A 13322-nucleotide genomic window follows, 5' to 3' on the forward strand; every position below is an offset into this window, starting at 1 on the left:
GCATTAGCATACTCTACATTAAAATCGCCTTCATACGAAGGGCCATAATCCACAAATGACAAGTTATGAACTAAGGGGCATGCATCTGGGGAATGACTATAGTCTTGGCAATTTTCGCAAAAGAAGGTGCCCGGAGGCATTGAGCCATAAGAACTAACCTTGCCCTTCCCCTTAGAGAGAAGAGTGGCCGAGGGAGAAGGGATTGTAGACGGTGATGGCGATTGGCTTGGTGTGTTTTCGAGCTTCTCCAAGCGTGAGGTAAGCTTCTCTATCATCTGTGCTTGCTCTATGGCGTACACCGAACCCTTACCATCTTCACTCCTACCTTTCCCATCATAATTCCTTGTGCCTACATGCCAAGATTGGTAGTTTTGAACTACATCCTCAATGATTTCCTCTATTTGATCCTCAGTTTTATTCATAATGGGGCCTCCCGCGCCCGCATCAAGACTTGTCTTCGAACTTGGACTCAATCCCAAATAGAATGTTTGGAGAAACAACCATTTAGGAATCCCATGGTGAGGGAATTCCCTTTGGTACTCCTTAAAACGATCCCAAGCTTCGAAGAGTGACTCATCTCGCTTTTGCTCAATGGATTGAATCTTGTGGCGACACTCCGCCGTCTTCCCATGCGAATAGAACTTGTTTAAGAATGCACTTGTCACTTCGGTCCAAGTGCGAAGTGAGTTGGGCTTGACCTCCTTGTCAAGCCAATCACTTGCTCGCCCAAGTAGAGAGAACCAAAAAAATGTCAACCTCATATAATCCGATGTGACACCATTGTGCTTGATTGTGTCACAATAGTGCTCGAATTGTTTGAGATGTTCGTGAGGTGATTCATTACTCTTCCCATAAAAGGGGTGGCTTTGCACCAAATTGATCAAGGCGGGCTTGATCTCAAAGTTGTTGGCACCCGTTGTTGGGGCTTGAATACCACATGTAGCTTCGAATGCCCCCGGTATTCCCAAGTTCTTAACCGGGAGAGCCATGTTCTCAAAAACTTGCTCACTCTCTTGTTGTTCCTCACCAACACTCAACGATGCGAATCTGTTATTGCTTGATGAGCTAGACCGTACACGCCTTTGTCTCCTAAGTGTCCTCTCCAATTCGAGGTCAAGAGGATGGAGGGTCCTTTGACGAGCACGCCCCCTAACAAGCATACAAACTCAAGAAAAACCGTGAGCAATGCCAAGGAAAAAGAAAGCTAAGCGAAATTGCAATGTTTTTGTATTTTCTAATGATGAACTAGTCTCAACTTAAACTCAAAAACAACAACCGTTCCCCGGCAACGACGCCATTTTGATAAGGCATTTTTCCGTCGTTGAAAGATCAACGCCTCAATCAAACAAAATTTATAAAACCACTAGACTAACCAACTATATCAACTATAGTGGCAAGTAAAGGGATCGTCCCAAAGAAACGATGGTTCTTGAGTTTAAATGTCAAGCTAATTCGAACAAGAGGTTTGATTTGAATTATCACTAAGATGCTATACTAACAATTAAACTAGATTGAATCAAGGAAGCTAAACGTTAGGGAGTTAGGGATAGTCTAGGGAAATCGGGGGAAATGAACTACCATATAGTAATCATGAATGATGCAATGAAATAGCACTTAGGGGAATGAAAACTAATGACGTACTCGCCACCTGTCGGATAGAGCACGCGAAGCAACCTAGCCTATGGAAAGCTTTCGCATAGTCCTAAGCTAGATTAGCAAGCATATAATAGGTGCTATCATTCACTTGCATGAACTAGGCTCACAATGTCTTGCCAAACCTAAATCATACATTCCAATCTAACTCAATCAACTAGCATTTGCAACTACTAATCAATTGATCATGGAAAATCCTAGCACTAAATCAATTTAATCACATCAATCATTAATCAATTAAATCATCAAATTCCCCTAATTAGGCCCCTAGATTCTCCCCTTTCCCTAACCTAAATCTACTCACTAGCCATTCTAGGAATCAAGAAATCCATTAATTCTACACTAGCAAGCATGAAATTGAAGGAATAAGAAGAGAGAATCAAAGACTAGAACAATCAATTGAACAATCAACAAGAGAATTAAGAATCAAAGTAACTAAGTAAAATCAAGAAGAATTCAAGAATTGAAGGAATTATAGAAAAATCAACAATCACAACAAAAGCAAGAATTAAGAAGTTGAATTGAATTGCACAAAATTAGAAGAAGAGTTTAGAGAATTACAAATTGATGCTTCAATGGAGGAGAGTTTCCCTCTCTAGAAAATGCTGAAAAACTAACTTTGAGAATCTAAAATTATCAACTAAAATTCTACTCTTAAGAAAATAATCGAAAAATCTATTTATAAGTTTCCCCAAATAGAAGCCAAAATTCGAATAAGAGCAGCCCGCGCAACCATTCGGTCGCACATAACTTTTGTGCGGCCGAACGTAAAAGAATCATTCGAGCACATACTGGGTCTTGTGCGAGCGAAGGCAGCGAAGAACATTTCCTTCGTCATGTGCGACCGAACGAAGAACCCTGTTCGGTCGAATGGGGTTTCTTTGGCTCATAATTCCTCTGCAGCACGATTCATTCGAACGAAATTTCTTGTGTGGGCTCACAACTCCTGTGCGGTCGAGTAGAGAGTCTTATGCGGTCGCATCCCAAATTAGGGACATTCTGCCTCCAAAAATCAAACATGTGCGACCGAACAACAGAGCACGTTCGGTCGCACAAAACCTGTGTTGTCGAATTGAAGGCTCTGCGTTCGCATCCCAAATTAGAGACCTTCTGATTCCAAAAATCAATCCTGTGCGACCGAACAACAGAGCACGTTCGATTGCACAGAACTGGATATTCCTTGTACTCATTTGCACTCCTCTGTTCGGGTGCAAAAAACACCACTCGATCGCACAAGCCCTGTTTTGGCTTGATTCTACTTGTTTTCCATCACTTTTCATCATAATCACCTATAAAGCACAAGATGGAACGAAACTTATAAAATTCACACAAAAAGCTATTAAAAACTATGAAAAAGTATAAAAACTAACATAAAATCCTAAGCTAAGAGCGACATAAATGTCGCTCATCAGATGACCCATTTTGGTGAGCAGTCTCTAAGGATCAATAAGCATTGTCCATCTGCTGGTTTGAAGATGATGCATCATTGGGATCATAATTAGAGAGCTTGTATTTAGTTTTGATTTGCTAAATTGAGTTGGGTTTGTTGAATTGGACTTTAAACTTGTTGAACTAGCTACATTGAATTTATTTTCGTTGATTGGTTTTGGGATTAACTCTGTGGTTGATTATTTATGAACCTAAAGTTATTTTTATGTTTTCCGCTGCAAAATTCTGAATAAGCCGATACGTTTTCACGCGGGTGATAATTTCTCTACGTTTTATATTAAAAGGTTATTTTAGAAAAGAGAGAATTGTCGGGGTGTTACAAAGTGGTATCTAGAAGCTTATGGATTTACTTCATTAATTTTTAGGCGCCTAAACTAGGTAGTTTCCTAAATTGAATTTCCTAGAATTGAGCTCCTATCATTATATCATTCAAAAATGCGTACTTTTTTTTCTAGAGAGCAAATTCATTTTATTTTGTTTGAAAGTATATTAATATTTCTTATTTAAGTTCGAAATTAACTTATTTATTCGAATTAAATTAATGACTCTGAAACTATTTTTATTAGTGAACTTCTTTTGAATAAAAGGGGTTCGGATTTTTTATTATTTCGAATTAAGGGTATGAATTTCTTTTGGAAATCTAAATTTTTTTCTTGTTCCAATTAATCTTTCTTTTCGAACTTATTTGAATTCTTATTTGAAGTTTAACGGAAAAAAATTATTGAACTTTTATTTTCTTCTTTTCTTACAATTTTCTTTGTTTTATTTTATTATTTAAATTACTTCTGTAACACCCTTCTAATTCCTTGATTTTTATAAAACATTTTCCAACTTAAAATAAAGGAATTACCAAGATATTGCCGCCACCGTGATAACGGCTAAGGCTATTTACCAGAATTACGCAGCGGAAATAAACTAACTTTCAAAATGTATTAAATAGTTAATGGTCATCTAACAAACTTGGAACCATTAAGGCCCAAAACCAAAGCATTAAATAGTTTAAAACTCATTAACTATAGTTTAAGTAAAAATAGTAGTCATGACTAGAAATAAAAATAGAGTTTATAAATACGGAAGATGAAATAGTCACTCGTCACTATTCCCATGAACTTCTCCCGCAAATTATCTCTATCAACTTGCTTATTGAAATCTACTCCCCAACAATGCAAGTGCAAAGATGGATCATCATAGGGTCATTAAGGCAAAGGCCATGACCGAAAGACATGAAGCACGAAGTCAGCAAAAGCTGAGTACGAACAAGCTAGAATAACATTCTATCCTAACATGCTTCACTCGAACAATAAAGATAATCCACATGCAAAAGCTATTCAAGTAAATAAATTAATCATGAAGACATACTCAAGACTTGACACGACTCTTAACTCATTGATTAATAAGAATTAGCTTCGAACGGGTAAAATATAATAACAAAAACCCATTGAGGGAAACAAGACCACTGAGGGAAACTGAGGGTGTTGGGAGCCCACCAAACACCAAATAATATAGAGTCGGGCTTTCTACCGACAGTCGGGCCATACCGACGGAATTCCTGCGCGTTTAATAAGCGAATAACCAAAAGAATGAAACAACGTCTTGTATCATTCAAGGAGTACGAGTTTCTCTGACACAACTCCCCCCATTTTTCATACTCAAGGTATAGACGTTCCAAGAGTTTTGAAGCTCATTCGGGTTGCACTTTACGTTATTTAGTATATTAAGTTCAAGACTCAACCCAAAGACATAACTCACAAGTAATTCAACAATTACACACATGAATACTTAAACAATGACTCTTCATTTTAATCCTTTATGACTTGTGATCAAACATAGGACTCAAGTGAATTTATTCCATAATTCCCTGTCAAAACACTGTTGAGACGACCCATCATTGTTCTTCCTAACATGCGGGATGTGCCCTTAGCATGATTAGTCCTTAGTTAATTCACACAAACTCTTTAAATGTATTCTACACTTGCGGTAGAATAAACGATGCACTGAGGCAATATAATAAACAATGCACCTAGGCAATAATTCAGTAGGCTCATTGTATGCTAGACATCCCGTACAATAGCATAATCATAATAACTTGCATGCGCAACACTCATACATGCATATTAATTTGAACAACATGCTTGACATAATTCAACGATTATAAAAGTCCATAACATGATAGTTCAACAGAATGTATAAAGCATTAATTAATCCATAACATGCTCATTCACATACATTCAGTAACAATTCTCACATGCTTGTTCACACATCCAACATGAATTCACAACACTTAAGTTCACATGATTCACAATCAATATACTTCATAAAGTCCTCATGGGTTAGGTGGTCACCCTAGTCTTGTACGTACCTGGAATACCTAAGTACGGGGGCCACTGTGCGAATCACGACTCACTAGAAATCAACTCCTATAAACACCAAGGAGAAACTTAATTATTATTCATGTTTACTAAATTTCCAGCAACTATTTAAGAATCTAAAACCTTTGGTTTATTTAGAAATTAATCGTTATTCGTTAATTTAACAGTCTCAAATACCAACTCAAGTCCTAGCATAAAATCATTGACTTTTGACCTCAAAAATCATTAAAAATCAACATTTAAGCTTTATAATAAATATGAAAATTTAAGTTGATTCCCATAATTTAAATCGTCATTAAATTATGTGAATCAATCGCTTGAACAATCGGAATTAAAATCCTAGTAATAGTTCATTAATAAAATCATGTTTTGACCTTAAAAATCGACACTTTAATTAACCCTTAAATCTAAAAATCGTAATTCTTTTGAATTAAAATCAATATCATCAATTCAAATACGAAATATTAAAACACGGTGTTCATAACCAATTTCATCAATTTAAATAATCCAAATAATTAAATAATCGCAATTATATAATATAAACAATTTAAAACTGAAATTTGAAAAGTTTAGAAGTATATGATTTGATTATCAACAACAACAACACACACACAAGACACACACACACACACAAGAAAGTTGTGGTGCGTGTGTGTCCTTGGCGCAACGCAGCAACACACGAGCACATCACGAGCACAACAACCGCACGAGCAAGCAACACCGCAGGCGGGGGCTGCGCGCTGCGTGGACGAGGCCTGTGGGCGCTGGGCGAGAGGGGCGACGAGGGAGTGCGGGCATAGGTATCAGCATCGAGCACAGCGTGTGCGCTGGGCTGCAGGCTGCGAGGGCTAGGCACGCGAAGGCGAGAGAGAGCTAGGGTGTGCGCGTGAGGCGCGGGGCAGCACTCGGTCGGGCAGGCACACGAGCAAGAAACACTCGTGCCTTGGGGCCGAAGGAAAGGGAGGACGAAAAAGAGAGTAGAGAGAGAGAGAGAAATTTCTGAAAATTAAGTGGGGATTTAATGAAGGGAAGGGGGTATTTATAGGTTCTCATCCCTTCATGGGCTAGGTTTTAGGGTTTAAGGTAGGGCTTGCTTACTGGCTTAATTAATATTAATTCCTTGCAAGCCTTGTTGGGTTTGATCATGAAATTTGACTGGGCTTAGATTAAATTAAATTCGTTTTCAAAATACGTCCCAACAATTCCCGATTTAATAAATTCGTTGAATTTATTTAAAAAAAATCCGGTTTTCGTTAATAATTAATAATTAATAATTAAATTATTTAAAAATAAAATACATTTAATTCAATTAAATGCACTTAAATTCATAAAAATCCTTATAAATATAATAAAAAAAATATTTATATTTTACGAAAAATACGAGGTATTACAGTCTACGTACCCTCTTTAAAAGAAGTTTCGTCCCGAAACTTGGGCACGGAAATCATAATTCAAAAATCTAGACTTGAGACTTTATGAGGCTTTAGTGTGTTTTCTTTGTAGAAAGCTTTAGTTTTTGTACTCTTTAAGTAATTCAACATGACAATATAGAGTGAAACTTTAATGAAAACACTGAATTAAGCATACCATAAGGGGAAAAATTAGGTAAATAAGGTAAAAAGCGCGAAATTCTACCGCACTCTACCCCCCTTAAAGAAAACGAGTTACGGCCCTGTAACTCAACTAACCTCGGGAAAAATCTCGGATATTTCTTTCTCATTTCTTCCTCGGCTTCCTAAGTAGCTTCCTCAGATTCTTGGTTAGACCATAACACTTTAACAATCTTAACATCCTTAGTCCGTGTACTACGCACTTTGTTATCAAAGATTTTGACAGGTCTTTCCTCAAATGTCAAACTTTGGTCTAACTCTATGGTCTCCGGTTGCAGTACATGCGACTTGTCCGGGACATACTTCCTCAACTGAGATACATGAAACACATTGTGCACTCTATGCAAGTCCATGGGTAAGGCTAATCTATATGCTACCTTCCCTATCCTTTCTAGGATCTCATATGGGCCTATGTACTTTGGGTTTAGCTTTCCTTTCTTCCCAAAGATCATTACAACCTTCATTGGTGAAACCTTAAGCAACACTTTGTCGCCTACTTGGAACTCTTCATCCCTACATTTCAAGTCCGCATAGCTCTTTTGGCGATCTTGCGCGGCTTGGATTTTGGATTGAATAGTCCTAACCTTATTCATTGTGTCCTCTATCATTTGGGGACCTAGTACAACGATTTCACTTATGTCACTCCAACATAAGGGACTTCAGCATTTTCGCCCATACAAGGCTTCGAATGGTGCCATTCCATTACTGACATGATAACTATTATTGTAGGAAAACTCAATTAAATCTAGGCTATCTTCCCATCCACCTTGAAAATCAAACACACAAGCTCTTAGCATATCCTCTAAGGTTTGGGTAGTCCTTTCGGTTTGTCCATCTGTGGCTGGATGGAACGTTGTACTCATTTTTCAATGTCATACCAAAGTTCTTCTTTACACTTTTCCAGAAATTCGAAAGGAACCTAGAATCCCTATTGAAGGAAATAATGCCCTTGGTCCAAGTATGCATTCTATGTTAAGTCTAATAAATGCGGTTCAGTATTAATTAACAAGTTAATAATTCAGTGAGATCAAGTGAGCTGAATGCCTAGCTAGAGGCCGCTTCAGTTCAAGTGGAATTAATGATATTAATCCACAGCTTACTTTTTGACTGAACCCGTAGGGTCACACAAATAGTACGTAAACGGATCAAGTATTTAATGGCATTAAATACTCCATCTATGGATATTCGGAATCGACGGATCTTGGTTTCAGTGGGAGCTGAGATCGTCACAGGCAAGAAATGAATACTCCGGAAACGATGATATTGCCGGAAACGGAAATATGGATCGTATCGGAAATATAAATATTATCCAAGTCGTAGATGTTGCCGGAAACGGAAACATGGCACGTATCGGAAAATATTATCGGAAATGGAAATATTGCCGGAATCGGAAATATTACCGGAAACGGAAATATTGTCAGAATCGGAAATATTATCGGAATCGGAAAATAATTCCGGAAACGGAAATATTAAATATTTGTTCGAAACGGAAATTAATTCCGTAATCGGAAATATTAAATATTGTTCGTATCGGAAATGAATTCCGGAACCGGGAATTTAATCGGAAGCGTATCGTACGAATAAGCATCGGACGAGGCCTGCCGGACGAGGGCCCAGCACGAAGCCAGGCCATCGCCCAGCAAGCCACACGCATCCAACAACACGCCAATGCCTCGACCAGGCCCAGCGCAAGGCCAGTCCCAGCCAAGGCTGGCGCGCGCGCACAAATGGGCTGCGGGCAGTGGGCCTGTGCGCCGTGCGCACAGCGTGGGCCGCAAGGCTTGCGCATGGGCGTGCGATGCTCGTGCGGTGCGTGTGTACGTGCTATACGAATCCTAAAGCTATCAGAATTCGTGCATAGATTAAATCCTAATCCTAAAAGATTAAATTAATTATTTAGAGTTCTAATAGGATTCTAATTAATTAATTAGTATTCTAACAGGATTCGAAATCCTTTCCAAGGTTCTATAAATATATGCCTAGGGTCATAAATTTATACACAAGTTTTCAAGTATTCAAAGCTAGGATTTTTAAGCAGAAAAATCAGCCATAAATCTTGCCCATTTTGCCGAAAATAAGTAGTACTTTAAGGGCGATTCTAGTTGGTCAATCTTAAGGCGGATCCTGACGTGCTGTGGACTATCTACGGAGGGACGACACTTGGAGTCCTAAAGACTTGTTCTTGTTCGGTTCTGGCGCAGCTAGGGAAGGCACGCAACAAAGAGTATGCATCTAAACTATGCTAAATGATTATGTGTAAATAATATGCTTTCCTGGCTTTATGGTTTTTCCGCATGATTTATGAATTGTCATATGAATCATAACCTCACAGTGGTATCACGAGCCTCTTATTATTTTCATAATCTAAATTGCATGAACATGGTTACATATTACAAATTTGCAAGAATTAAAAGGGGTGATTAATTTTCGTAATTGTTAATTAATTGCAAATTCCGTTTATTTAATTATACGTACGCAGTTTTTCGGCAGTTTCTTCGTTGCTCATCCAAATCGAGTGATTTTTGTGTCAATTCCGCATGTAAAAGGCATTCTAAAATTTTGACAAAAATAGTGTTTTTCGGCCGAACCCAGAATTCTCAAATTCGAGGCCTAACCATGACTTTTTGGAGGTTTTAGTTTTTCGAATGCAAAATTTCGTAAATTTAAGATGTTAAATTAAATATTTGCGATTCTTGTTGATAAATCTTGAATTTTTGATTGACCTACTGTATATGTTTAACAAGTTTGAATGCCTAACCTTGTTAATTATGCAATCTAATTTGTAATTATGATTAATTTGTTGAAAATTGGAATAATTTAGAATTAATTTGATTTTCATAATTAGTTATAATTTAATTAGATACCTATGATTAAAAACCACCATAAAAATTGTAAATTTATGTTAAATTTTAAATTTTTATGACCTAGACTTGAATCCATGTTAATCGGAAATCAATTGAATAATAAATTTTCGATTTTTTCGCCCTAAAATTATGAAATTAATATTATTTATTAATTTGTCATTAATTTTGAATATAAATTTTAAAATTTTATGCGATTCGCTCATATAACTTGCACGCACAAAGCAATGGACGCTACGTGTTACCCTTAAGGGGTGTTGCATAGTGCGGGCATATGACGACGAGCAAGGGAGCTCGTCGCCCATGCGGCACGAAAGCAATGAGCAAGGCCATGGTGCACGAGCACAAGGCAGCAGCCCTGCCTTGTGTCGTGGGCTGTGTGCGATGGGCAAATGGGCGAGGGCGAGGGCAAGGCACGAGCAGTCGCGTGTGGGCAGCAAGCGAGCTACGCCACAGCGCGCACTGCCTCGCGCGCAGCGAGCGCAAGCTCGCGTGCCACGAGTGCTGCGCCAAGCATCGATCGCTCGCGCGCAGCGAGCGCTGTTGTGCGTGCGACGAGCACTGCGCCCAGCGATGGCGTGCGAGTGCTTGTTGTGCGTGCGACGAGCGCTGCGCCCAGCGATGGCGTGCGGGTGCGTGTTGCGTTGTGCGACGAGCGCTGCGCCCAGCGATGGGCTGCGGCAGCATGCTCGTGCGTCGAGCGCTGGCGCGCGCAGCGAGCACCATGCGTGATGCCTTGCGATGTTGAGCAGCAGCAATGCGACACAGCGCATGGGCTGCGCGCACATGGCCAGCGATGGCTGTGTGCGTGTGGCCCATGGACGTGCGATGCGTGAGGTTGTTGCGTTGCGATTAGATCGTTTTGAAATTTTAATTTGAAATTTTCAGTTTACGTAATTTTAATTAATTTTAAAATTAATAATTTAAATTATTTTCTTGGATTTTAATTTTGAATATTGTAATTATAATAAATTTTATTTATTCTAATTATTTTACTAAAATTAAAATCATGAATTAATTTAAATACGACTGAAATTAAATTAAACTTTTTGGATTCAATTATAAATTTATATGAGCTTTAAATTTTAATTAAATTTGTATGTTTCCGGTTAGACTAGAAATACATTTTTATGTTTAAAATTAGTAAAGCATATGAATTTATTGGTTTAAGTGGGAGCCCTTTTTAGTCATAAACTCTTGATTAGGTCTACAAATCCTTAAGGTTAAAACAACTTGATTAGAATTAATAAGGACTGAATAATTTGTAGATTATTGGTGCCCTTGATTAATTGATGCAAATGTTTATGTGATGCATAATGTGTTTACTAACCAGCTATGTGGGCCATTCATGATAATGAATGGGTGAATGGTATATATTGTATATGTACTGTTTTGCAGGTTATGAAGTGACTAGTATGGCCCAAATAGGATAGAAAATATGGTCTGCGTACCATTAATTTGAATGTAATTGGTCTAAAGTACCAAGGTTGTTTTTCAATTCAAATATGGTATGCGTACCATCAAATAGTTGTAATTAGTTTTAATTATAGCTTATCCTATTTGAAGAAAATGGTGCCTCCCACGGAGATTTTCAAGACGGACTTTGAAGTTAAAGCTTCAAGATGAAGTCGGGCCATACTAGATCACATTTATCTTATGCATGTTTTAAGTTATTTATTGCTTTTAAATATATCTTAAAATGCATGAGATCAAAAGCTTGATTATGTTGCATGATTAAGGATTTTAGTTCACTTAAAATCTAACCAACATAGTAAGAGCCTTAAATTCCAAACTTAAAAATTGAGTTAAAAGGTGCCATGCCAAAATATACACTTGCTTGGATATCCTTTACATCAATCTAGTAATAGTTTTCGCTCAGCGAGGTGTTACTTATTGGTCCTAAAGGGGCAAGGTACACAAATAATTGTGAGTACATGTTAGTTTTGGTGAAACTCAACGATATAAGTAAGGAGTCCTTTTATGTCGTGGCAAAATCGATAGGTTTACCTAATAAGTTCTTAGACGTACCTATCAACCAAGAATAGTTTCTAGACTATTAGCAAAAGGCTTTTGCTTACCTAAGATGTTTTAGGATTAAGTCGACAAACTGTGCTTAGTTCTTCAATGATTTTAGGATCTTGGAATCATTTTATTCACACCTGCCGGAACACATAACTTGAATAAAATGCTTAATAAACATTGAATTATGAATGTATGCTAGAATTTAAGTTTATTAAGAGAAACTGTGAATGGTTATTTATTTGTTTATTCTTTTTAATTGTAGTTTTAACTATGGCAAACAACAATCAAAACATCATCATGGGTTCTGAGCTTATGGTCAAGCTGAACCTAGCAAATTTTCTTGAATGGGAAGCTACGCTAGTTGAAATAGTCAGACTCAATGGACTTAAGTATGTACTGACCAATCCCATGCCAAGCTACTATGCCAGAGACATGACCCCTGAGATATTTTACGCCTGGGATGCGGATCTCAAAAAAGTTATGAGTCTCATGCTGAACAATATCCCTGATGATTGGGCTAGAAGGTTTGTAGCCTATGAACCTTTTACGCTCATCAAGAATCTGAGGGATATCTGTCGTGGAAGCACGGAGGACAGGGACCTGAACGTCCATGAGTTGATTGAATCAATGTCTGGTCTAAAGGTTAGTTCTCCCAACAGGTGTTATAGGATGGAAGTCCAAGAAACACATGTTCAGCTCCTTCGCACTAAACAGAGGGTAGGCGTCCCACTGAGATTCCATGTGGATCTTATGCGTTCATACTTTGATCGCCTAAGTCTACTAGGAACACCAATAAGCGAAAGGATGGCAGTCTCTATCTTGCTCAATTCACTACACAGTGGGTTTGGTCGCTTCAAGCAACTATACCTAAGTGAACCAAGAGAAGAAATAGTTGCAGAATTTGTTCACCTTGTCAGAAAGGCTGAAATAATACTGGACTGTGAAGCCAAAGATTTACTCAAGGCTAGAAGGAGACCGTTCAAGAAAAGTGGAAAGTCCAAGGGCGATGCTAAATCAAAGCAGGACAAGTCCACATCAAGCTGTCTTTATTGTGATGGAATAGGCCATTACAAAAGAGAATGTCCAAAGCTAAAGGAAGATCAGAAGAACGGAACAGTCGTTCCATCTTCAGGTATTTTCGTTATAGACTGTATACTTGCTAATTCAACTTCTTGGGTATTAGATACAGGTTGTGGCTCACACTTATGTTCCAATCCACAGGGACTAAGAAGAAGTAGAAAGTTAAGCAAGGGTGAAGTCGACCTACGAGTGGGAAATGGAGCACGGATTGCTGCATTAGCTGTAGGAACTTATTATTTGTCGTTGCCCTCCGGGCTAGTTTTGGAACTGGAAGAATG

General features: G+C 38.2%; 1 pseudogene; it reads left to right on the forward strand.

Moving 5' to 3' along the window:
* Positions 1-510: 510 nt before the first annotated feature.
* LOC130471118 (uncharacterized) lies at positions 511-611 on the forward strand (annotated as a pseudogene).
* The last annotated feature ends 12711 nt before the right edge of the window (positions 612-13322 follow it).

The sequence above is a fragment of the Spinacia oleracea genome, chromosome 3 (genome assembly GCF_020520425.1).
Source record: "Spinacia oleracea cultivar Varoflay chromosome 3, BTI_SOV_V1, whole genome shotgun sequence".
Classification (NCBI taxonomy): Eukaryota; Viridiplantae; Streptophyta; class Magnoliopsida; order Caryophyllales; family Amaranthaceae; genus Spinacia; species Spinacia oleracea.